Raw genomic sequence first — 22,853 nt, 5'->3', positions numbered from 1 at the left:
GGCTCTGACCTTAAAGCTCAGTGTGTTTTGACATTGGCGATACTACCTATTTTTCCCTCCCTTTCTTCTCAGAAATGGGTGATGAACTGTTTTTATAAAACTTTCTTTGGAAAGTTCAGCCTGAGGCAGAGACCCAGCATGGAAAATTAAAACCCGAATAGTTAAAGTTTGGCAAAATTATGAGCAACTGAAAATAGGGTTTATAATGGAAAGTGTGTTCAGCAACCTTAATTATAGGTGGCTCCATCTGTAATCCTGATGGGACAATCTCAAGGAGTCAGGCTTGAGTTCACAAAAGGTCAGATGCTTATTGTAACCCACATACCTTCTGGGTGTGGTGGTCTGTCCCATCTAGCAGCACTTAGGAGAGAGAGAAAATGAGTCTGCTCTACAGCCCTAACATCTCGCTGGCTTTTACCATATGCTGTAGAGGCTCATGCACTAAAGCTCCAGAGATCCCAGGTTCAATCCCGCCCGCCGACGACCTGCGTCTGTTGGTGTTACACTTATCAGGATCTTGTTATCCTTTTCCCAAGTGTCCAAACTTCTCAAGACTCCAAACCCAGGCTAGAAATATGATGAGCAACAAGTTGCATAGCAAGATTTCAGGGACTTTTCTGTTTCTGGCAGGGCCAGTAGTATGGCAGGATCGGCCTCTCTTTGGATATTTTGGCCCTTTTTGCTTCCCGTCTTGGCTAGCACCGGAAGTGCAGAACTCTGTGAAGATGACAGTGTTTTTTAACGGCAGTTAATCGACCGTTTGTGAAAGGTTTGAGGATTACGTCCTGGATACGTTGGGGGTGAAAGTTCAAAAGGTTCTTAACTGAGTGGAACTGCTTGGTTTGGTTTCCACCCGTACTCACTGCTTTTCCAATTAACATAACCGACATTTCTAAAATCCTGCTCTCCTGGCCTGACTCGCCTTTCGCTCATGAACTATTGTGAGGAAATCAGTGGCGTCACCCAAGTTTAAAACTGGGGCGGACAGATGAGTCGAGCTTCAGCATGCCCCTGTGAATCAACAGCAGAGACACCAGTGCTGGAAAGAGGATGCGCGCTCTATGTAAATGAGTGGCAATATGCTGCTTTTACCGACAGGAGCCATGCTGAGCTGAAGCAGATTGGTAGCAGCAGCACCTTAAGTAAAAGAGCCTTCTTAGCAGCATGAGGCAGAGTGGCTGAAGCTGGCCAGCTGCATGGGGCAATGAATTCCCCTTTCTTTGAAAAGGAGCAGAGGGAGATTCCTGCTGCAGATGGCAGTATACTTGCTGACCGGCTGTTGTGGTGGACACGCCTCAGCTGATGGACCACGCCCTCATGAAGCTGTGGACCAAGGCAGCATTCTCATGACTTTCCCTTGAGCACAAATCAGGATTCCCTGTGTGGAGAGGATACTGTTGGGAACCCGGGATAACTGAGGGCAGAAACTACCTAGGAGGGGTTCTACCCTGGGACTCTCAAGATCTAGGTTCAATTCCCATCCTCTGCCAGACTATGCTCTTCTTCCTCCAATTAGTCTTTCTGTGCCCCTGTTACATGGGACTAGCAATCTTTCCCTCTAGGGCGGTCAGGGGCAGCTCTAGCTTTTTTGCCACCCCAAGCACGGCAGGCAGGCTGCCTTCGGTGGCTTGCCTGCGGGAGGTACCCCGTCATGTGGATTTGGTGGCATGCCTGCGGGAGGCCCGCCAGTCCCGCTGCCGAATCCGGGGGACCCGCAGACCTACAGGCTCACCGCCAAAGGTGGCCTGACTCCCGCCCTCGCAGGGACTGACAGGGCGCCCCCAACAGCTTGCCATCCCAGGCATGTGCTTGCTGCGCTGATGCCTGGAGCCGCCACTGAGGGTGGTGTGAAGAGACAGATGGTGAGGCACTCAGATGCTACAGCAATGGAGGCCACTGAAGTACCTTAGATAGACCTATACCAATAGGGAAGTTGTGAGGATAACCATAGATGCCAACTTCCTCTGTTCCCTGGGGGTGCTTGACCCCCACTCCACCCCAGGCCCCACCCCCACTCCACCCTTTTCCCCAAATCCCCACCTCTTCCTTCCCCAGCACCCCCTGCATGCCTCTGAACAGCTGATTGTGGCAGGTGGGAGGCACGGGGGGAGGGGGAGATGCCGACCTGGGGGGCTGCTGGTGAGTGCTGAGCACCCACTATTTTTTTTCTCATGGGTGCTCCAGCCCCAGAGCCAACGCCTATGAAGATAACGATGTTGAGGTACTTAGATTCTCCAGTAGAGGAGGCTGTATAGATACCACGTGGTACCTTAGACACAGACACCCTTTGCGCCAGTCAGTTTACCCACTCAACACAGATGAGGTAAACTTACATCTGCAGTCTGAAAATTACATTTTTCAAAAGTCTGGCACGGGATCGGCAGCACTGCAAAGGCAGACAAAAGAGCTGGACTTCTTTTTGTTATTATCTCTGCAAACCAGCCGGAATAAATTACTCCAGCTGAGTGTTTGAGTTTTCATACAGCTTTCTGACAGCTGTTCGGCTTGGCATACGGGCTGATTCCTCTGGCGCTGCTTTGGGAGCTTTCCGCCCAGACACCAGGCCCCTTTACTTTGCCATTTACACACACACACAAATGGTCTTCCTTTATTATCCGTTCATTTTGTGCCTCTTAACCTGCAGGAAGGCTCAGATGTGGAACAAAGACCCAAATGAAGGTAATAAACATCTAACAGTGCATCAGGCTTAAAATGAGGTGGCATTAATTGATTTAATAAAATGAAATGTAATAATAGTTTGCAACAATACAACCACATTGATCCAAGGGTCTCCAGACATTTGGCCAACTGAGCCTCATATTTCTATCCCTGCTGCAGAAAAGTGACATTATATACCTTGTACTGATGGCTAACCAAAGGCACAATGTAATCAAGTAACTTATCCAAGGCCTCCTAGCAACTCATGGAAGGCCAGGACAAGAACCCAGCAGCCCCATCTTATAATCATTTGCTTTCTAGACTATATTGTCTTTGTCATTTCCTCTACCCAGGATAGCAAGCCCCAATCATTCAAAAATGATGAACCAGGCCCCTCAATAATCACGATGAGCTTAAAAAAGTCATGCAAATTAATATATTTTGGTTTCTTTTTATCTGACTCCTTGGTTTCTGAGCCCTTACGTTACCTTCAGATCACATTTTCAGGGTTTTCTCTGCAACCGTGAGGGCTAGACACCTACTTTAAAAAAAAAAGAAAGTTGAGATTTGCTTCTCCTGGAACAGTGACATTAAAATTAAAAAAAAAAACATATTAAAAGCCTCATGATAAAGTCACGTGAGCTGGCGACACTGTATATCTTACGTTTCAAAAGTCAATGTTTTGCTCTTGTTAATGTACACTATCTTGCATGACATGCCGTAACATTTAATTTGGATGGGAGAGAAAGAAATAGGAGTTTAAAATGAGAGTGTTTTCCCTACAGAGGAACTGTACTGTTTATTTTCCCTGCAAAGCTCTTAGCCGGTTCCCCTCTCCTGCCTTAATTAGGGTCTTTTAACAGGCTTTGGATCAGGTCCTTGTTCCTTATCTGCTTCTGTCACATCATTATTAAGAATGACAGGGGTTGCTAACTAAGCACAGGTTCTTTCTCTGTTTGCTGTGGGCAAACTTTACTCTCCAGCTCCTTCCCCTAGTGGAAGGATGTAGCTGAAGCCTTTGGAGGACAACAGCCACCTGCCTACAAAGAAGAGCCATTTACTTTCAGGCTTGATGATGTGATTTAGATTATGGGCAACAACTAAACAAGAAAGAACAAAAGTAAAGTTTCCATGAGAGAGCACAGTGTGATTTACATCAGCTGAGGTTCTGGCCCTGTTATGCTGAGGTGAGCGTTTCATATTTTGGTTATTATCCTCAACCTCTTTCCTCCTTGCTCCCTAAAACCACCAAGGATCTCAGGAAAAAAATGTTTTTGCTATTGCTGAAAAAGGATATTATTTTCTGTAGGCACACTATATAAGAAAAGACTCTGCTCCCCTGAGTAGTAATAATAAAAAAATTCTATACCATTTCCTCAGTGATACTATAGCATCAAGCAAGTATCAATGAGACTCCATGGATTCATCAATGGACAACATCTTTACATAATGAAAGTTTCATGGATCCATTCCAGATACATGTACAATCCCAGCTACCACAGAGATATAGGCACTGGGCCCACCTGAGGTTTGACTAGGGAAGTTAATAAAGGAAATTTAAAAAAAAAAAATCTTCCTTGTTACAACTTTCTGCACATCAAATAATCCCCCCCACCACTACCACCACCAATTTCTGTGCCTTGTTGAGCACAGAAGGTGTTTGCCAGCTGGGAGATACGTAGCTGATCAATGTACATTTTTGTTACTTGAAGGAATGTTTCTTTGTACAATGAGAGTCCCTAATATGTTGCATGTGGTTTCCATTCAGGGCTTTGTGGGATCTCTTCCAGGAAGTTTCAGGTCATTACCTCAAGCCTTCCTCAGCTGAAAAAGGATTGAGGTAATAACCCACAATATCCTGGAGGAGGAGGGGGAAAAAAAGTTCTATAAAGCATTGAAGACAAGAGAATGAAAATTGCACACAGAGTAGATAGATGGAATGTGCCCTTTGACCCTGCAGGAAAGGTGTAATAAAACGAGCGGTATTGAAGCAATATGTCAAATTCCAATAGATCAGGTGAGGAGAGCAGCCTGCTCAAAATTGAAACCATTGGTTCCCTCGCCAAGTGATGGGCCTGATCTGGTGAGCGGCTGAGCACCTACCCAGGGCCCTCACTTCTCATTGGCTCTCACATACTTCAAAGGGACTCAGCATCTCACAGGGCCAGGCACTGATTGGGTACAATGTTTTCTGTAAGGTAATGGCTGGCTGCTTAACAAGGAGGACGACAAGGAAGTGCAGTTTGTTAACAAGCCTCTTCAAAAGCTTACGGCATGACCGAGGTAGCTTGCAGGATAATAAAGATCGTAAGGAATCGCTGTAGAGGGAAAGGGTTCTTAGCTAAAGAAGGTCAGATTTACGTGTAAATCTTATCCCACTTTTATTGTCAGTGTCAGTTGTCACTATCCTTCACTCCATTATGTTCTCCCATTTCCTCTCTCCCCATCGGAACACTCCTCTGTGACAGAAGTTACCATATACAGCTGCTCGATGTTTTCTGGTCACAAGCCAGTTTTCTACTGAGCAAGCTATTTGCCCCATGCCTGAGCCAAGACTCCCCAGGGCTTGCAGCCCATTTCAAAGCAGGGAAGGATTGCCTTCAAGCTGAAGAACAAACCAGGGAATCAGAGCTGGGTTGTCTCCGCAGCTCTGCTACAGACCAGGGGCAAGTCACTTAAGGGGTGATTGTTCAGAAGTGCTGAGCACTCACAGCTCCAATTAACTTCCCTTGTAGTAACAGGTGCTCAGCACTTCTGAAAAGCAGTGGCTTTACTTACCCTGTGACCCAGTTACAAGCAGGTGTTTTATGGAGCTTTAACAAAAGACAAGATGAGCTATCTTTCTAAAAGGCATTCTTTAATCCGGCTTATAGGAGAAATTCTACAGCCAGGCAGGAAGGAGGAAGAGGAGGAGCTGGGCAGGATGGTTGTAATGACCCCTTCTGACCTTGGAGATTGTGAATCCATTGATTCCCCTATCATCCCCTTCCTTCTTGGGCCTTAGGGAGAAAAGGATTGCCTGCATTGCCCTCAACAAGCTCATAACACTGGCAGCTCTGCATTAAGACAATGGTTATAAACAAATCTCATGCTTCAAGGCTACAGTCGGTCACCTTCAGCTGTCAGGAAGGATTCTCCCCCGCCCCCCGATGCAAAATTGACCAGATAGATCCTCTTATTCCCCACCCTCCCCTTTCTCTGAAGCTTAATCTGGAGATAGCACACTAGACAAGGTGGACTAATGATCTGATGTGATACAGAGAATCTTCTTTTTTAGATGCCTGTCTGGTGTGTCTTGCTCTAACTGATGGCTAGATTTGGGTTCAGGAACAAATTCCCTCCCCCCCCCCCGGATTTTTGGGCTAGTTGTTTGTTTGTTTGTTTGTTTTTCCTTCCTCTGCACACAGAACATAGATCACTTGCTGGGATCATCTGAGTGTCTCTCACCTAATTAATTCCCTGCCACTGCAAGGACCTCAGGCATTGATGCACCTCAGTCTCTCCACACAACTGTTTAGTCTCCTGAGGACTGAAATGCTTTAATTTAACTCAAGTGGTTGGGCCCAATATAGGGGTATCTGGGTGAAACTTAATAGCCTGTGACATACAAGTCAGACTAGATGAACTAATGATCCTGCCTGTGAAAGCTCCTGCTGTGGTGTATGGAGCTCTCAGAACTGTGGTGACTGTAGCCTGAAGGGCAGGAGCAGTCTGTGAGGCAGATTTCAGCTTGCCAAGGCAGCTGGAATTGCACAAAGGCCAGTTTAGCTGGATAGCTGCCTAGGGCAGCAGAGGGCTGGGCGGTTGCCTAGGATGGCAGATTTGGCCCGGCCACACCTCCGTCATCATGGAGGAGACACTGGGTTAAACCTGAATGGTGCTGTGATCCTGGGCACCAGGTCCCGATGGCACGCGCTGAGAGTCGGTTTGGTCACAACAGAACGACAGCAGGACCATGTTTGAACGACATGAGCCGCAGCTCACTGAAGTGTTGCCTAGGTGACAGATTGGATTGAGCGTCCTCTGAAGGGTGACCAGATAGCAAGTGTGAAAATCAGGACAGGGGGTTGGCGGGTAATAGGAACCCATATAAAAAAAAAAGCCCCAAATATTGGGACTGTCCCTATAAAATCAGGACTCTGATCACCCTAGTCCTCTGGAATTGCAGCCCATCCCTAAAAAAAAGAGCAGCATTGGATGTAGTCCGTAAACAAGGACCCTCTCTTTGTGCTATTATTTTGTTGTTACTTCATTTTCTTGTTGTTGCTCTGAGCCAATTAACCTTCCGGCAGGTAGATGAGAAGGCACGGTCGGCTGATTGCACTTGAAGTGACATCACCAGAACATTTAGATCTTCTACAGTCCTGCCATAAGTTACTGGGCTTAATACTCTTCATTTGTGCAGCAGAGCAGCAAATCTCGAATTGACCTCAAAGGGGACAGGCTTTAACCCTGTGAATCTACAAACACGTTTGCAAAACGGGCTAGCAATTTTGGGTGCCTAAATTATGGTACTTTGGGGACCTTATTTTCAGAAAATTAGGCCCCTTAAAAGGTCCCAAAACGGAAGCACCCAAACTCACTGGCCACCTTTGAAAATCCTTGCCACTCGCAGTGAAGAGTAAGCTGATATACTTGGTTGTAGCTTATGCTTAACACCTCTACTACGCAGACTACTGAGTCACTGTGGACAGTGGGCTAGGCGGTGGCTTTTAAGCTACAGTAAGGGGGAGTACGGAGCTACCCCATCCCAGGAAGAGCAGTGGAGCGATGGTGCCCCAGAGCAGTGGTGCTCCTTGTGGACAGCAGAGGAGCAATCTGCTCCACCCAGTGGGAGGCTCAAAATTGCACTGGCTTTAGCCACCAGCACGGACTGAGCTGCAAAGGTGCTGCAAAGCTGCCTCTCCCTCCTCCATCCAGTCTGGTGCAAAGTCAGAGGATCTGTCCCCATAACTAATACATGTAGAAACCCCTGAAAGTGACCACAAGGAGCTTTCCTGTGCCTAATGCCGTTATTTTAAGGACATTCCAGGACTAGAAACAAGAGCTATGTACATCATTGGAAAGCTGAGAACCTTCTCTTCCCAGTGGGTAAACTATCCCTTTCTAGCTTGGATGTGTCTTGAGACACTGGCCCTTAAACCTCTCAGTATCGCCAAGCCCAAGCATTCAAAAATCATGAGTCGGGCCCCCAAAATCAAGAGACTGGTTTAAAAAAGTCTCTTGATTTTTTTAAAATAATAAATGTTGGGCTCTTTTTCTTTGCCTTCTGGTGTCTGGACCTTCAGGATCAGGATACACTCGCTTCACATTTTAAAGCTGCTCTCTGCAGTCAAGAAGGCTAGAAACTTATTTTTATTTTTTGAAATGACAGCTGGGATTTCATGCAATCTCTTTAATCCAGCAGCTGCAGTGGCATGCCGTGACATTTTTAGTAAGGCATGCAAGGCGTGACCTCACACATACAGTGCATGCGAGGTCACGCTGAGGGGAGGATGCCATTTTGTTCTCCCAAATGGCATCGTTCATGCGCATTTAGAGACTGGATGGAATCATCCCGTGGGCACAGCCGGCCCTGGAGCATGCGATGCATTCATTGCATATGTAGCCAACACCCTTGAGCAGCTGGGGCTTCAAAAAACAACCCACTAAATATCATGAGACTCACAATAAAATCAAGGGAATTGGTGGCATGGGGTCCTTGAGTGAATATTTCCCCTCCCATAGTGTAGTTTTGAGGGGGCATTTCACATTTTGGGGGAAGAGAAGAAACTTTTCTGCTGGTTGCCATATGTGAGTAAAACATACATCCATTCTGGGTGCTGGGAACATCTATATAATATCACTCGAATGCACATATATTGAACAAACAGCCAGCAACTGAAACCCTCCAAAAAAGCTGCAGGTGCAATGGTTTTGGCTACAGAGATTCATACAGACTTTAAGGCCAGAAGGGACCATTACATCATCTAGCCTGACCTCCCAGAGAACACAGGCCATATATTTTACCCAGTTACCTCTGTACTGAGCCCAATAACTTGTGTTCAGCTCGAGCAGATCTGCCAGAAAGGTGTCCGCTCTTGATCTGAAAACATCAAGAGACAGAGAATCCACCGCTTCCCTGGGTAATTTGTTCCAACAGTTAATCCCCAACTGTTAAACATTTGTGCCTTATTCCTCATTTGAATTTGTCTAGCTTCAGCGTCCAGCCTTTGCCTCTTGTTAGGCCTTTTCTGCTAGGTTACAGAGCCCTTTAGTGCCTGGTATTTTCTCCCTATAAAGGCGCCTCTCAATCACTTATTTCTGATACGTTGAAGATTGAGTGCTTTAAGTCTTTCACGATAAGGGATTTTCTCCAGGCCTCAAATCATTTTTGAGGCTCTTTTCTGCCCCCTTGCCAATTTTTCAACATCGTTTTGAAAACAGGGACACCAGAACTGGACACACTATTCCAGTATCGGTCTCATCAATGCCGTACACAGAAGCAAAGTCACTCACTACATCCAAGGATTGCATTAGCCCTTTTTGCCCCATCACTCTGTGAGGTCATGTTCAGTTGCCTGTCCATTACAACCCCTAGTCCTTTTCAGAGCCACTACTTCTGAGCACGCAGCCCCCCCATCCTGTAGGCATCACCTGCATTCCTTGTTCCTAGATGTATAATTTTGCACTTGCCTGTATTAAAATACACTTTGTTTGAATGGATCCAGTTTGCCAGCTGAGCCTCACCTGGATCACATTGCAATGGTCCACTCAGAGTGAGAAAGGCATGGACAGATACGGTGAAGTCTGAATCCAGAAGAAAAGGTCACAATTATTTTCTTGCCATGTGGAATGGTGGTAAATACTCTTGGCAGCTGCTGCTCCCTGTGACCTGGCGTGGAGATGGAGTCTCAGTTCACTAGCTTTTATCCATTTCCATATCTCTATTAGCCACATGCTAAATATTTGATGACACCAACTGGTATCAAATGAGGTGGACAGAGAGTGGATGACTGTCCTTTGACCACAGAAGCCACTGCAGCCTGTCCCTCCTCATTAAGTCTCCTTGTGGCCCCACAAACACAGTGAAAAGGAGGGATGACAACATGGAACCCTGCAGAATCCCACGAGTGAGCCTTTGGAGCAGAAATGCAATTGCTCACTATTGCTTCCTAGGAGCTCTCAGAGGGAAAGGAACAAGACACAGAAGAGAAACTCATCCTATTGCTTCTAGAGTCCCCAGGCCAGCTAGCATTTGACAGTCAATTATATCAGAGATCTCTGCATGGATAATCATTTTTCTCCTCCTTTTTTCAATGACCTGCACTGATGCCAGATCTGAAAGAAACCACCTCAAATGCTTGCTCTATCTTCCACCTCCGGGAGATCTTCAGACAAGCCAGGCAGGGCTAAAACCAAACTACCTTGAGTCAAAGACATCTGAGCACCCCAGACATGGTGGGAGTTGCCTCACTACAACCTCCTCAGTTGTTTCCCCACCAAAAAGGAAGCTTTGAGCCAAGATGATATTTGGACAGAGTGTGTCAGAATAAAGAGGTGGTTTATTGAGTGAGAAAGCCCTTGTGCCGGGAGGCACTGACAGTTCTGCTCCAGTAATGGCACCGTTGGCCTTCACCTGCTAAGAGCAGGACAGATCTAACTTACAAACTTCACAGCCCCTAGCACCTACAGAACCTCAGCAGGGGACATTAGCTGAAACTCAAGCAGATGAGGGATGAGTGCAGGAGCAGAGCTCAGCATGACCGACTTGGGGAAATATGGGTGGCTTTCTGCCCTCCCCCCCCCACCCCGATCCTGGAGAGTGAGTCAACACACAAGCCTGAGTAGTCTCCGGGTTGGCAGATAAAAACCCTCATGGGGCCTTTGGCTTACCCCTTCCAATGGCGGGACACTGCTTACCCTGTGGGCGGGGGGGTGCCTACACCCACCTTCTGCCAGCTTGGGTATGTCCACATTTGTGCTTCCCAGCTCAGGTAGGCAGACATCTGCTACCTTGAAACAGCAGTGTAGCCCAGGGTAGCCACCCAAGTACATACCCTGGGGGTCTGGGGGGGTTGGGGCTCAGGAGGCTAGCCCATGCTGCCACCTGTGCTACCCCCAGCTAGTGTTATTTTTAGCACACTCACTTGAACAGCACTAGTGCATGTCTGTATAGACTGAGCTATGAGCCATCCTACCTGCTGTAAATATACCCACAGAAAATCCTCAGCTCCTGCTTAAGGCAGCGCTAAGTCTTCTTAAAAAATGTGTTTTCTTCAGTCCTCTGTCTAGGCCACTATTATTTTTCCTTGGCATTTATTGCTGTCTCGCTCTCTTGTGTATTCCTTTATTTGTTCATCAAATTATCCTTTGAACTTGCTTCTGCTTATTTTCAGAAGCCTCCCAACTGTCCTCCTTATGCTAATCTTCTCCTTCCCTTCAGGCCCATGTGGCCACGGTGGCCCTATAATGCTGCTTAGACTTAACAATGATGAATTTTAATTGCTTTTTCACCCAACCACTCCTGCTCTTTTGCAGTAAAATTCTCTGTAGGTTCTAGGATTCCAATCAGAATTCCTCAGGGTGTTTTACTTTCCCTCAGAGTCAGCGTGGCCGAGGTCAACAACTTCCTGGGCTGCCTCCTCCACGACTTCACTCCTCACATGCTTTGCAAATCTGACAACGTTGTGATTCCACTTGATCCTAGATGCCCCACATCTTCAGACCACAGATTAATCCAGAATAGGGTGACCAGACAGCAAATGTGAAAAATCGGGACAGGAGGTGGGGGATGATAGGAGCCTATATAAGAAAGAGAGCCAAAAATCAGGACTGTCCCTATAAAAATTGGGACATCTGGTCACCCTAGTCCAGAACATCTGGTGACTACGTGGACTAATAAGCTGCGCTCCCTTTCCATGTCCTGACATTCCTTCTAGCAACAGGCACCCCCCGCTCCATCCCCATGTTAGTTTTAATCCCAATCAATATGAATAATTCAACCCCCATCTCCCCCAACTCCTCCACTCTATCCTGGAATCTAAAGTCAGCCTTCTTATAAAAAGGTTTGCTCAGAAAAACTTGTGATGAGCCATAGATCGTCATTTTGGGCACTTCTGAAGTCCCTTTGACACAAGGACTGGGCAAATGTGAATCAATTAAGCTTCACAATGCCCCATCCCCTTAAACAAGGTCCCTTTCACTGCCATAGCCTCAGAAGTGCAAAGGCACGGCCAATGGAGACCTCAGCCCCCTGTGCTGTGCCCACTGCTGCACAGGAATTCTGTGTGTGCCTGATGTAGGCAATTAGTCGAGCAATTCTTAATACTGCTGCAAAACCCAAAAGTACCTGTTGGGATCGCAGCTCCATTGTACCAGCTGCCAGGCAAACACAGTGCCTGAACCAATGCCTCCTGACGCCAACAGGGATCTTGCCATTGATTTCCGTGGGAGACAACTCAGACCCTAAAATGCACAAGCACAGATGACGGGCGGGTGACAGGGATATAACATACAAGTTAATGAGCAGGATGATTAGCACATGTCTTGCTAGCTACATGGTGGAAGGAGTTTAATGGAAGCTGAGGTGGAAGGAGGAGAAACTGTGTGTAAATGTGAGCAAGAGAGTAGGAAAAGAAAGGACGGGGAAAGGGAGACAAAGTGAGAGGGGGAGATGAGGAGTTGGAGGGAACACTGAGAATTTTTCTCAAATTCTCCTTCCATTGCTCTAGCACCTGACTGGCTGCTGGCTTTTTAAAGCCCCAGATCTGCTCTGGTCTAGCTGGCAAAAGAGTAAAATTGTCAGCAGCCAGTTTGCAGTCAGTGTTCACAGGGTCAGAGACGTTCCAAGTCAAATTTTTAAAAAGAGTCCTGGTACCTAAATGGGAGCTGGATAGGTGGACAGATTTTTCAGAAGAGCTCAGCACGATTTCCTTGTGAAAATCTGGCCGTGAGTGTGACAATGGGAGCTGATTGGGAAACCTAAACCATTTTGAGATGCCTAAATGGGAATTGAATTTGTTTGAAAATCTACCCCAGACGATGACTGATGAGCAAGTGAAGTGCTAGCAAGGCAAATCCCCCCAAACGTCCTCAGGAGTCTACGTTCCGATGGACCTATGCGTTGCTTTGCACTCCCTCGTGCCCTTCTCGTGCATTCATTTTCCACCACTGTTTGGGGAGCTCTCACGCTCAAGTGTTGGCACTAGTACGGAATGATGATCCTGTTATTGCCAAGGATCGTATGGTGCTTGTCCTTGTGTATGTGTTTCCCTCCAATTCAGTTGCCTTGCGGAACCGAGTCTCCTTAGTGCTTATGGGTCAAGTGAAAACCTTTTGTTTTTTTTTAAAGGAAGAGGGGTGTGTGTGCGCGCGCGCGCATGTGCGTGCACACTAAGTTAAGGGTACTCAGACTAATATCTAGCTCTTAGCTTACCCATGGTAACAAATCAGCCCTACCAAAGGACCCAATTGACTGCCCACGCCAGTGATCCCCTGGGGAACTGGATCAGCCCCAAAGCCCTTATTATAGTACGTAAGCAGTAGTATCCCAAATAAGGAAATGGAGCCGTAGGTCCAGAGCCTGCTCTCACATCTGATTTACCGCAGTGTAACGCCATTGACCGCAGCAGAGTTAAGCCCCACTTACACTGTCTAACTGAGAGCAAACACCAGACCTGTAGCAGTTAGGTGACTGGTCTGAGGCCCCAGTGGGGAAGGTAGCAGTCGAGAGAGAGCTCAGGAAGGCCTGGCTGACAGGCTGCACAGCCCCCGCTCCTCATGCCCATCACCTCAAGGGATCAGGAAGAAGGTGTTTCTCCACAGCTGGCTGGGTGCATTCTGAGAATGTAGCAACTTGCTCTGAACCATCAAATGCTGGACATTGGGAGGGGTAGGGTACCAGACTGGATGGACAAATGGAACAATCTGCTATGGAAAAAGCCTGTATGCATGGGACAGTCTAACAAAACCAGTAGTACAAGAGCCTCCAGTGGATGTGAAATACAGAGTGCAACTAGGGGGCAAAGTAAGTCGCTGCAGTCCTGGAAATGGGGGAGGGATAGCTCAGCGGTTTGAGCATTGGCCTGCTAAACCCAGGGTTGTGAGTTCAATCCTTGAGGGGTCCATTAAGGGATCTGGGGCAAAAATCTGTCTGGGGATTGGTCCTGCTTTGAGCAGGGGGTTGGACTAGATGATCTCCTAAGGTCCCTTCCAACCCTGATGACCTAAGATTCTCCTCACTGATCCAACCTCTTATATCAGTGGAGCCAATCTCAGCTGCATATGTAGCAGTGAAAGTAGAATGGGATTTCTGCTGCAGAATTAATGCAAATTACACCAAAGGAATCAACACTGTAAATAAAAGATTCAAAGTATCAAATGGGGGGGAACTTTTGCCTGTGACATCTGAAACATCAGGCATCAAGCTCTTCTCCAAACAAACTTCCAGCCATGAAAAAATCCAAGAGAAACAGAGGAATTTCACTAAATCTTTGCAAAAATACATTCAGCTCTGCCAGTAAAAGCCATTCCTTCATGGCGCCATTGGGATAATTCACCCTGTGTCTTGTTCATCTGTCACCCCACTGGCTTGGGGGAAGGAGGATTTCTGTGTTTTCAGCACTGGTGTGTGTGTGTGTAAAACTGAGGCCCAGATTTTGGCAGAAGTCCCCAACTGGAATGAAATAAAACTTTGTTTTGTTTAAGTGATCTGGTTGTGAGGAGGAAAAAAGAGAGAGAGAGAGAGAAGGGAAACAAATAAAGATAGTTTAAAAAGTGAGTGTGAAAGAAATACTCAAGGGAGGCAAATAAAGGACTTTTTTATTGCTAATAACACGTGTTCTGGCATGTGCTTTGCACATTGTTAACTCACCTTGAAATGGGTAGATTTTTTTAAATCTGTCTTCTGGATATTGAGTTATTACAATTGAAATATGAAAAAAATTGCTTTAAAAATCTCTTTTACAGTTTGCATAGAAACCCTGAAGGATGATGGGTGATTTCATTCCTTGCTGTGGTTATATTCATAAAATGGCCCCACTGAGTCAGGTTGGCTGCATACATGCTGCTGCCTGTGCATCGCGGTTATATACTAATAGGGTGGATAGTTTCAGCAGCTGTCACGCTGAGGTTGCTGTTCATTTCACCAGGCTGGTTCTGCTCTCAGAAACCAAACAGGATGGAATTTTATGGCAGTGGGGGAATAAAACTGCAGAGGGAAGAGAGAGTAGAGGTCATTCATTCTGGCAGCAGGAACATTCCTGCTTGCAACAAGTAGCAGGTAAGGCCCTAATTCAGGAAAGCATTCCTGCACGAGGATGGACTTAAGCACATACTTAAGTATGCCCCTAAACAGCAATGGATTTCAGTGAGTGAACCTACTTAACTAGAATGATTGTTCGATATCATGAAACTATCCCCTTACCAACCCATCCACCAGTTCTTCTGTCTGGTTACCATAACAACAGACACCCACACAGGGCCTTTCATCCCAAATGCTCGACAAACACTGCAAACTGCATATTACAAGAGTCAAATGATGTTCATGCAAAATTAAGGTTGCATAGTAGAAAATCACAGTTACACAGGTTGTGGCCATGCATCGCTCCCGCAAGCAAAAGCTGCCACAATGGAAAGCACAGTGGCTAAGGGGACAGTGGGCCCTGCCTTGCCTCTCCACTCCAGCCAGCAATGCTAGCCAGGTGCACAGTCCAGATGGTGCCTACGCCTCCCTCGTTGTATAGCTCTGATCTCTGGGATTCATTGTGCATCCAGACCTTTATTAATTAGCAGTTGCTGGTTGCTAAAGGATTACCAGTACGCTACACAGATGAGCATATGGGCCAGAGAGGTTAATGAAGCAATGCCAACAGTGGGTTCCAGGGAAACAGGCTGGAGGGGAACGGTGTAAACATTTTTTTTAAATAAACCCTTAACTCAGCCCTAGTTTGCTACCCAGCAGTTCCCCTGGGCCAACCTTTGCAGTCCCCCGCCACAGTCATTCTCCAGGTGCGCTAGTGAAGCGTTTGTGATTGGCAGCTTCACCCAAGTTTTGCTTTGGGGATTCATTCAAGCCTGAAATTCAGCACAAAATTCAATGGATGTGAACTCTCCACGAAATAAAGTTCCCCAAGGTCCAGGCATACCTGAACTTTGCCCAGCTCCAGCCTGCAGTTTGCCCATCTCATCTGAATGATGCACAGCGCCTGCCGACACCAAGCTGGGGCACTGATCTGTAGCTGACCCACCAACAGCCACAATTTTCCCCTTGAGGTTTCCTTTCAGGTACCAACCCTGTCTAGCAGCAAAAGTCACATCCCTAGCTGTAATGTGTTTCAATGCATACCTCTTCCGGGAAGCATCTGATCACGCCTGGTGAAGTCCCATCTCACAAAGGAACCTTGGGCTAGAGGCAGGCAGAGACAGTATTTCAGACATGTCACATGTCCTACCGTGGAACATGTTAATTGTGGACTAGATGAAAATCGCAGGTTGTTTGGCCGAAGCGAAGTCATTCACTGATGTGGTGCTTTGCACCCTTCACCTCCAATTTGGCCATTTGTTCAGGTGCCAGATGAAGGCTCGTGGCATTCTGCCCCCTGAGCTGTTTGCAAGCTACTGGCTGATGTGGAGAAAGTCAGACAGAATCATTATTCTCCATTGTTCATTGAGCTCTGCGAGGAAAAACAGCCACAATCAATGGACTAATCTCAGCAGTGGATTGTCAGTTTGGCTGGGAGTCAGCAGCCCCAGTGGAAGTAGCACAGCTACTGTATTACTGGATCTTAGCTTTCTCCTTCCAGTCAAAGAGAGACAAAATGCAGGGCTCTTAGAGCTGACAGCAAACCAAAGTGCTGCTTCTTCAGCACTCAGAAACACTCTCTGTTAAAGTGAAAGCCAGAGATGGGCATGAGATGCAGCATATGGACCCCAAAGCTCAAGTGGTTTCAGGTCCAGGGTTATGGTTTGACCCCTCCCAGAACTATGGGCCAGCCACAGAGTTCAGATCCAGGTCGAGATATGAACTTCCTCCACACTCAGGGGTACTCAGACCTAGGCCCATCTACAAGAAAACACCACAGTTCAGTGAATAGGGATAGGGCACTGAACTGAGACTCAGGAGACTGGGATTCAATTTCCAGCTCAACCACTGGTTTCCAGTGTGATCTCGGGCAGAACACAATCTGCTCTGTGCCTCAGTTCCCCATCTATAAAATGAGACAATGCTTCCCTATCCTACAACGGGTTTGCTGAGGATAAAAATCCATTCATGAAGCGGAGGCAGTGTTGCCAAGTGGTTAGAGCACTGGCCTGCGACCTGGATTCTATTCCTGGCTCAGCCACTGGCCTGCTGAGTGACCTTGGGCAAGTCACTTTACCTTCATGCTCCTTAGTTTCCCCATCTGTAAAATGGAGACAAAGATATTGATCTCCTTTGTAAAGTGGTCTAAGATCTATGCAGAAAAAGCAATCTTTAAGAGCTAGCTATTAAATAACTTACCCAAAGCTACAGAGTAAATCAGTGTCAGAGCTAGGGTTAGACTGAAGGCATCCCTGACTCCCAGTTTGATGCTTAGTAGACGCTGCTTCTGTCATGGTCTTGCCCATACTCTGACCTGAAAATAGAGGATAGATCAGCAACTGATGCTAACACTGATCCCTAGTCTCTACCAGAAATGTGCCATCTTTGTTCTCAACTAGCAAGAGAGATGTAGCTCAGTCTAGTTTCGATAAGCTGTGAAAAATTTGGATGCTTATCCAGATTGCAAATCTGAGACACACACCCAAGTGTAAAATCTCCCTCTGGGTGGTGGTTTGTAATTCCAGCCCAGCCCCGGAAGTAGGGAGTTTAGAATTGCTTAAAGTTGACAAAAAATGGGGAGGAGACACTTCTCTGAACCGTGCGCTCTTCAGAAAAGTTTCCGAGTGACAGTGTGGGTCAGTAATTACTACAGCCCAGGTGGCTCAGCCAGGACCAGTCACTGACAGTGGGCATTGCATCTTTGATGTAGCAGAGCAAGCTGCTGTTGTGGCATATTCCTCTTCCTGGCCCCCCCGTAACGCTCCTGCTGAATTACTGGCCATCACCCCTCCCTTCCCAAGATAACGGCGGGTAACTGAGGCCTACAAAAAACTTTTCCAATAATCTATAGTGAAGATGCCAGAGACAGTGAAGTTAAATAGGAAGAGGCCTGATTATAACCTAATTCCCCACAGGGACATTAACTCAGCTCACAGCCCATGATCTCTTTTATATGCTGGTGACATGCCGTTGTATTTCTCCCTTCCCCGGGATATCCATAACCCTGTCTTGTCCCGTTTCCTCTTGGATAAAAGCCGATTACCTCCTATTAAATATTCACTTCTCTTCAGACCCCTCCCAAATGTCTTCGTTTTTTCTGCCCTCTTTCCTAGTCTGATTGTCACAACTATAGTGGTCACCCTTACGAATGATGCCTACGGGACATCACTCCAGGATTTGCAGTATTCCCAGGTAGCCGCAGTGCTAAATATTTATGGGATTTTGGGCAATACTGACATACAGTAAGTTAATTTAAGACAACACCGGCAAGTTTTTAAAGGGTCCCTTATGTTTAGAGTTGAATATCCGCTTTCTTCCTCCTGCCACATTCCCCATGCACAGACCTGGCCTCATAAACATCGCACAGGGCCCCAAGTTTAACTTTGATACAGCAAGATTTCTGGAACATGCTTGTGACCTCACACCTTGACTTCTGCAATGATATTCACAGTACAGTGTTTCCAAGAGAACTGAGGCCAGCTTCAAGGTAATGCATACTCAGCTAAACGAGAAACAGCATCTGAAGTCAACCCAGTCCTGATGCCCCGCTTAAAATGCAGCCAGGCTAGCTTTGTCCCAGGATATGTCTACACTGCAGTCAGAGGGGTGGCTGCAATTCGGGGAAGCAAACCCGTGCTAGCTTTAATCGAGCTTGTATGACTAAAAATAGCAGTGATGACTTAGTAGCATGTGTGAGAGCTGTGTCGGAATTGTAAGCTCTCATTTTAAGAATGTGGAGGGGGGTAGGGGGGGTTCCCCCTGCTCCTGTTTGCAGGCTAAAGGGGCTCTGCAGGGATGTATGCAGAGTCAGACGGCAAAAATACCCGTCTAAAACAAGGGGGTGCGTCAAGCTGTCTGGAGTGGCTCACGCCCATAAGGGCCAACTTCAGGGCAGACTGTTAAGAAGCAGGGCACAACCCCCACATTGGGTGTGTGTTCTACACTGAGATCTCACCAACCTAGTGAGAAGTGTGAACTCCTCAAACACTACAACAACCTTACCATGGTGTGACAGCAGAGCCTAAAGTAAGCTGGTCCAGTCTGGTACGACATACCAGCAAGAGCCAGTACGCCATGCTGGACCGCATGGGCTTCCATGACATGGACTGAAAGGGCTCTGGGCTGCCTGCAGTTGCGGGCAGCCCTGAGCTCTTTGAATCCCAGCCACTGCTCTGATGGCCGGGCTGGGGCCAGGATTTAAAGGGCTCAGAGCTCCCCTCAGCAGCAGGAGCTCTGGGCCCTTTGAATCCCTGCCCCAGTCCCGCAAAGCTCGGGGTTCCCCCCAGCGGCCAAAGCCCCAGGCCCTTTAATTTGCCCCTGAGGGCTCCCAGCCACCTCTTCAGCTGGGAGCCCCGGTTGATTTAAAGGCCCTGGGTCTCCCAGCCACAGCTGGTGCCCCAGAGCCTTTAAATCTTGAGAGGCCATGCCTCTTCCAGATGAGGCCACGCCCCCTCAGGACTCCAGCAGTACCAGTAAGTCCTGTAAGTTACTTTCACCCCTGTATGACAGGCAGTCCCCTTGGGCACGCACTCTGTCCTGCCACCCAGGCAAGCCTGCCTTTGTGATAGATGGCTCCTTACACCAGTGGTTCTCAACCAAGAGTACACATACTCATGGGGGTACGCACAGGTATTCCAGAGGGTACATCAACTCATCTAGATATTTGCCTAGATTTACCACAGCCTACATAAAAAGTACTAGCGAAATAAGTACAAACTAAAATTTCATACAGAGACTTATAGTGCTCTATATACTATACACTGAAATGTGAGAATATTTATATTCCTATTGATGTATTTTACAACTATATGATAAAAATGAGTCAGCAATTCTTCAGTAGTAGTGTGCTGTGACACTTCTGTATTTTTATGTCTGATTTTGTAAGCAAGAAGTTTTTTTAAATGAGGTGAAACTGGGGGTATGCAAGACAAATCAGTTCCTGAAAGGAATACAGTAGTCTGGAAAGGTTGAGAGCTACTGCCTTACACCAATAATCACCAGAGTATTCAGGTTACTCCCAGGCCGAAAGGCCCCATCACTTACCTCAGGTCAAAAAGGTTCAGGAAAGGGTAACTAAAATGATTAGGGGTTTGGAGAGGGTCCCATATGAGGAAAGATTAAAGAGGCTAGGCCTCTTCAGTTTGGAAAAGAGGAGACTAAGGGGGGATATGATAGAGGTATATAAAATCATGAGTGATGTTGAGAAGGTGGATAAGGAAAAGTTATTTACTTATTCCCATAATACAAGAACTAGGGGTCACCAAATGGAATTAATAGGCAGCAGGTTTAAAACAAATAAAAGGAAGTTCTTCTTCACACAGCGCACAGTCAACTTGTGGAACTCCTTACCTGAGGAGGTTGTGAAGGCTGAGACTATAACAATGTTTAAAAAGGGAACTGGATAAATTCATGGTGGCTAAGTCTATATATGGCTATTAGCCAGGAAGGGTAAAAATGGTGTCCCTAGCCTCTGTTCATTAGAGGATGGAGATGGATGGCAGGAGAGAGATCACTTGATCATTGCCTGTTAGCTTCACTCCCTCTGGGGCACCTGGCATTGGCCACTGTCAGTAGACAGATACTGGGCTAGATGGATCTTTGGTCTAACCCTGTACGGCCGTTCTTATGTTCTTAATTGCACCTCAGATCTCAAACCAAAAAACACACTTGTTGCCAGTCATATAATTCAAGATTTATTCACTAAGGAAATAAATGAGGTATTTACAAGGTTAAAGCAGGTAAATAGACACACAAATGAGTTCAGTATTAGGTTTCAAAAAGTGCTAGAAGCTGCTGTAATGAGCATCCTCTATGTCCTTTAGGGCTAACCCAAGCTAAGCAGCTGAGGATCCCATGCTTATGCTTAAAAGTCTTGGCCTCTCCCTGAGATCAAGTAGCATAGGGAGACAGTTCCTTCTGGCCAGGGATTTTTATTTCCTTCCTCCAGAGTTCAAACTGATGAGACAAGTGTTGGTGCCCATCTCCTCCGTATCAGTATGGGGGTGGGGGAGGGGCAATCAGGAAAGTCTTTGTCCTTTGATATTTCACAATGGCTCATTTGGTTTCAGGGAGCCTTCTTGTGCACAGGATCAGCTCTCTCCATTAATTAATCCTTCTTTAATATATGGAGATACACCTCTCTCCTAGAACTGGAAGGGACTCTGAAAGGTCATTGAGTCCAGCCCCCTGTCTTCACTAGCAGGACCAAGTGCTGATTTTGCCCAAGATCCCTAAGTGGTCCCCTCAGGGATTGAACTCACAACCCTGGGTTTAGCAAGCCAATGCTCTTTCCTTTTCAGTGAGTTATGCAGTTATAGAAAGTCACAATGCAAACACTCACTTTATACCATAGAAAGCAGATGCGATGAGCTCAATACATGCAGCATCCTACAAACATTCATCAAGTCTAAACCCTAAACACATTCTTATAAACTTAAGATCTGTTTTAACAGTGCTAACACACAGGTGAGCCAGACTGGTTTCCAGCTATGCATTGTTCAGTGAGGTGCAAGGGCCTTGGCATGAGCTGGCACCTGTGTTGCAAGCATCATAGAGTGAATTGGACATCACTGCCTTAGGGAGCAGCCTACTTTGTCTCACTCTGGTTTTGCTTACTGTGTATTATTGTTGTGGATTATAAGAATAAAGTAGTGTTAAATTGCAAAACAGAACTAGATATAATCCTAGAGGATCGGTCCATCAATGGCTATTAGCTATTAGATTGGCAGGGATGGTGTCCCTAGCCTCTGCTTGCCAGAAGCTGGGAATGGGCGACAGGGAATGGATCACCTGATTATCTGATCTGTTCATTCCCTCTGGGGCACCTGGCCTTGGCCACAGTCGGAAGACAGGATACTGGGCTAGATGGACCTGTATTCTGACCCAGTATGGCTGTTGTTATGCTCTTAACCTTCCAGCAAGAGAGTTTTATGGTTTTTATCCAGTTTCTCTATGTGTATACTGTGAGCATAACAGCACACAATGCAGCATGAGTTGTACAAACCCACCCAGGAGTCTGGCTACTTATTCATGTTGCTAGCCCAGACTAGGGTTTGTGCTGCTGCATCTTGGCTGTTATTTTTAGCCACATGAGCTAAATTGCAGCTAGCGCAAGTCTGCTGACTGAGCTGCAATCGTACCTCTGACTGCAATGTGAACAGGCCTTCAATCTCTGCAACTCTACGTGCACAAGACAGCAGGAAGCATGGCACTGAAAAGTGACCTCCAGGCTGTGCTGCAACTTTGAAGTTCCTGCTGATGCTTAACACTTGATGGCACATGTACTGGGGTTTCAAAATCTTCACCTTAACCGCACTAATCAGCCCAATCTCTGCTCCTGGCCTTTTTTATTTTTAAGACTAGAAATGACATCCGAATGTTTGGGTGCAAACATCAGATCCAAAACATGGATATACTCTAGTTCAAACTAGAATTAATTCACACTAGCCTTAGGACCTGCTTTCAGGTGTGAAAGTAATTTTCAACACTTACTGGTAGGGGGGCTGGCTCCGGGAGCCAGAAGCAGCAGGGCCTCACGTGGAAGCGGTGGGGCTGGGGGTCTGCATCCCCCAGCCAGCCCATCCACACTACCTGGCCTGCACCGCCCAGGGCTCCAATGGCGATTTAAAAGGGCCCGGGGCTCCAGCCAGAGCCCCAGGCCCTTTTAAATCACAGCCCTGGGGCAGCTGCTCCGTTTGCGCCCCCCCCACACCGTTGTCAGCCCAGGGCAGGGCTGGCTCCAGGCACTAGCTGAGCAAGCCGGTGCTTGGGGCGGGAGATTCTTTGGGGTAGCATTCCGCCCAAACCTAGGACGGCATGGCTGCTTTTTTTCCATTCACTGCTCCAGCCGCCCTGTAGGGGCGGTGGTGCAGAAGAGGGGAGCGCCCTGCAGCAAACTCAGCAGGGCAGCCCA

This window comes from Gopherus evgoodei, chromosome 1 (genome assembly GCF_007399415.2).
Source record: "Gopherus evgoodei ecotype Sinaloan lineage chromosome 1, rGopEvg1_v1.p, whole genome shotgun sequence".
NCBI classification, from domain to species: Eukaryota; Metazoa; Chordata; order Testudines; family Testudinidae; genus Gopherus; species Gopherus evgoodei.
The sequence above is the reverse complement of the archived record's forward strand: the minus strand, read 5'-3'. Positions refer to the sequence as shown.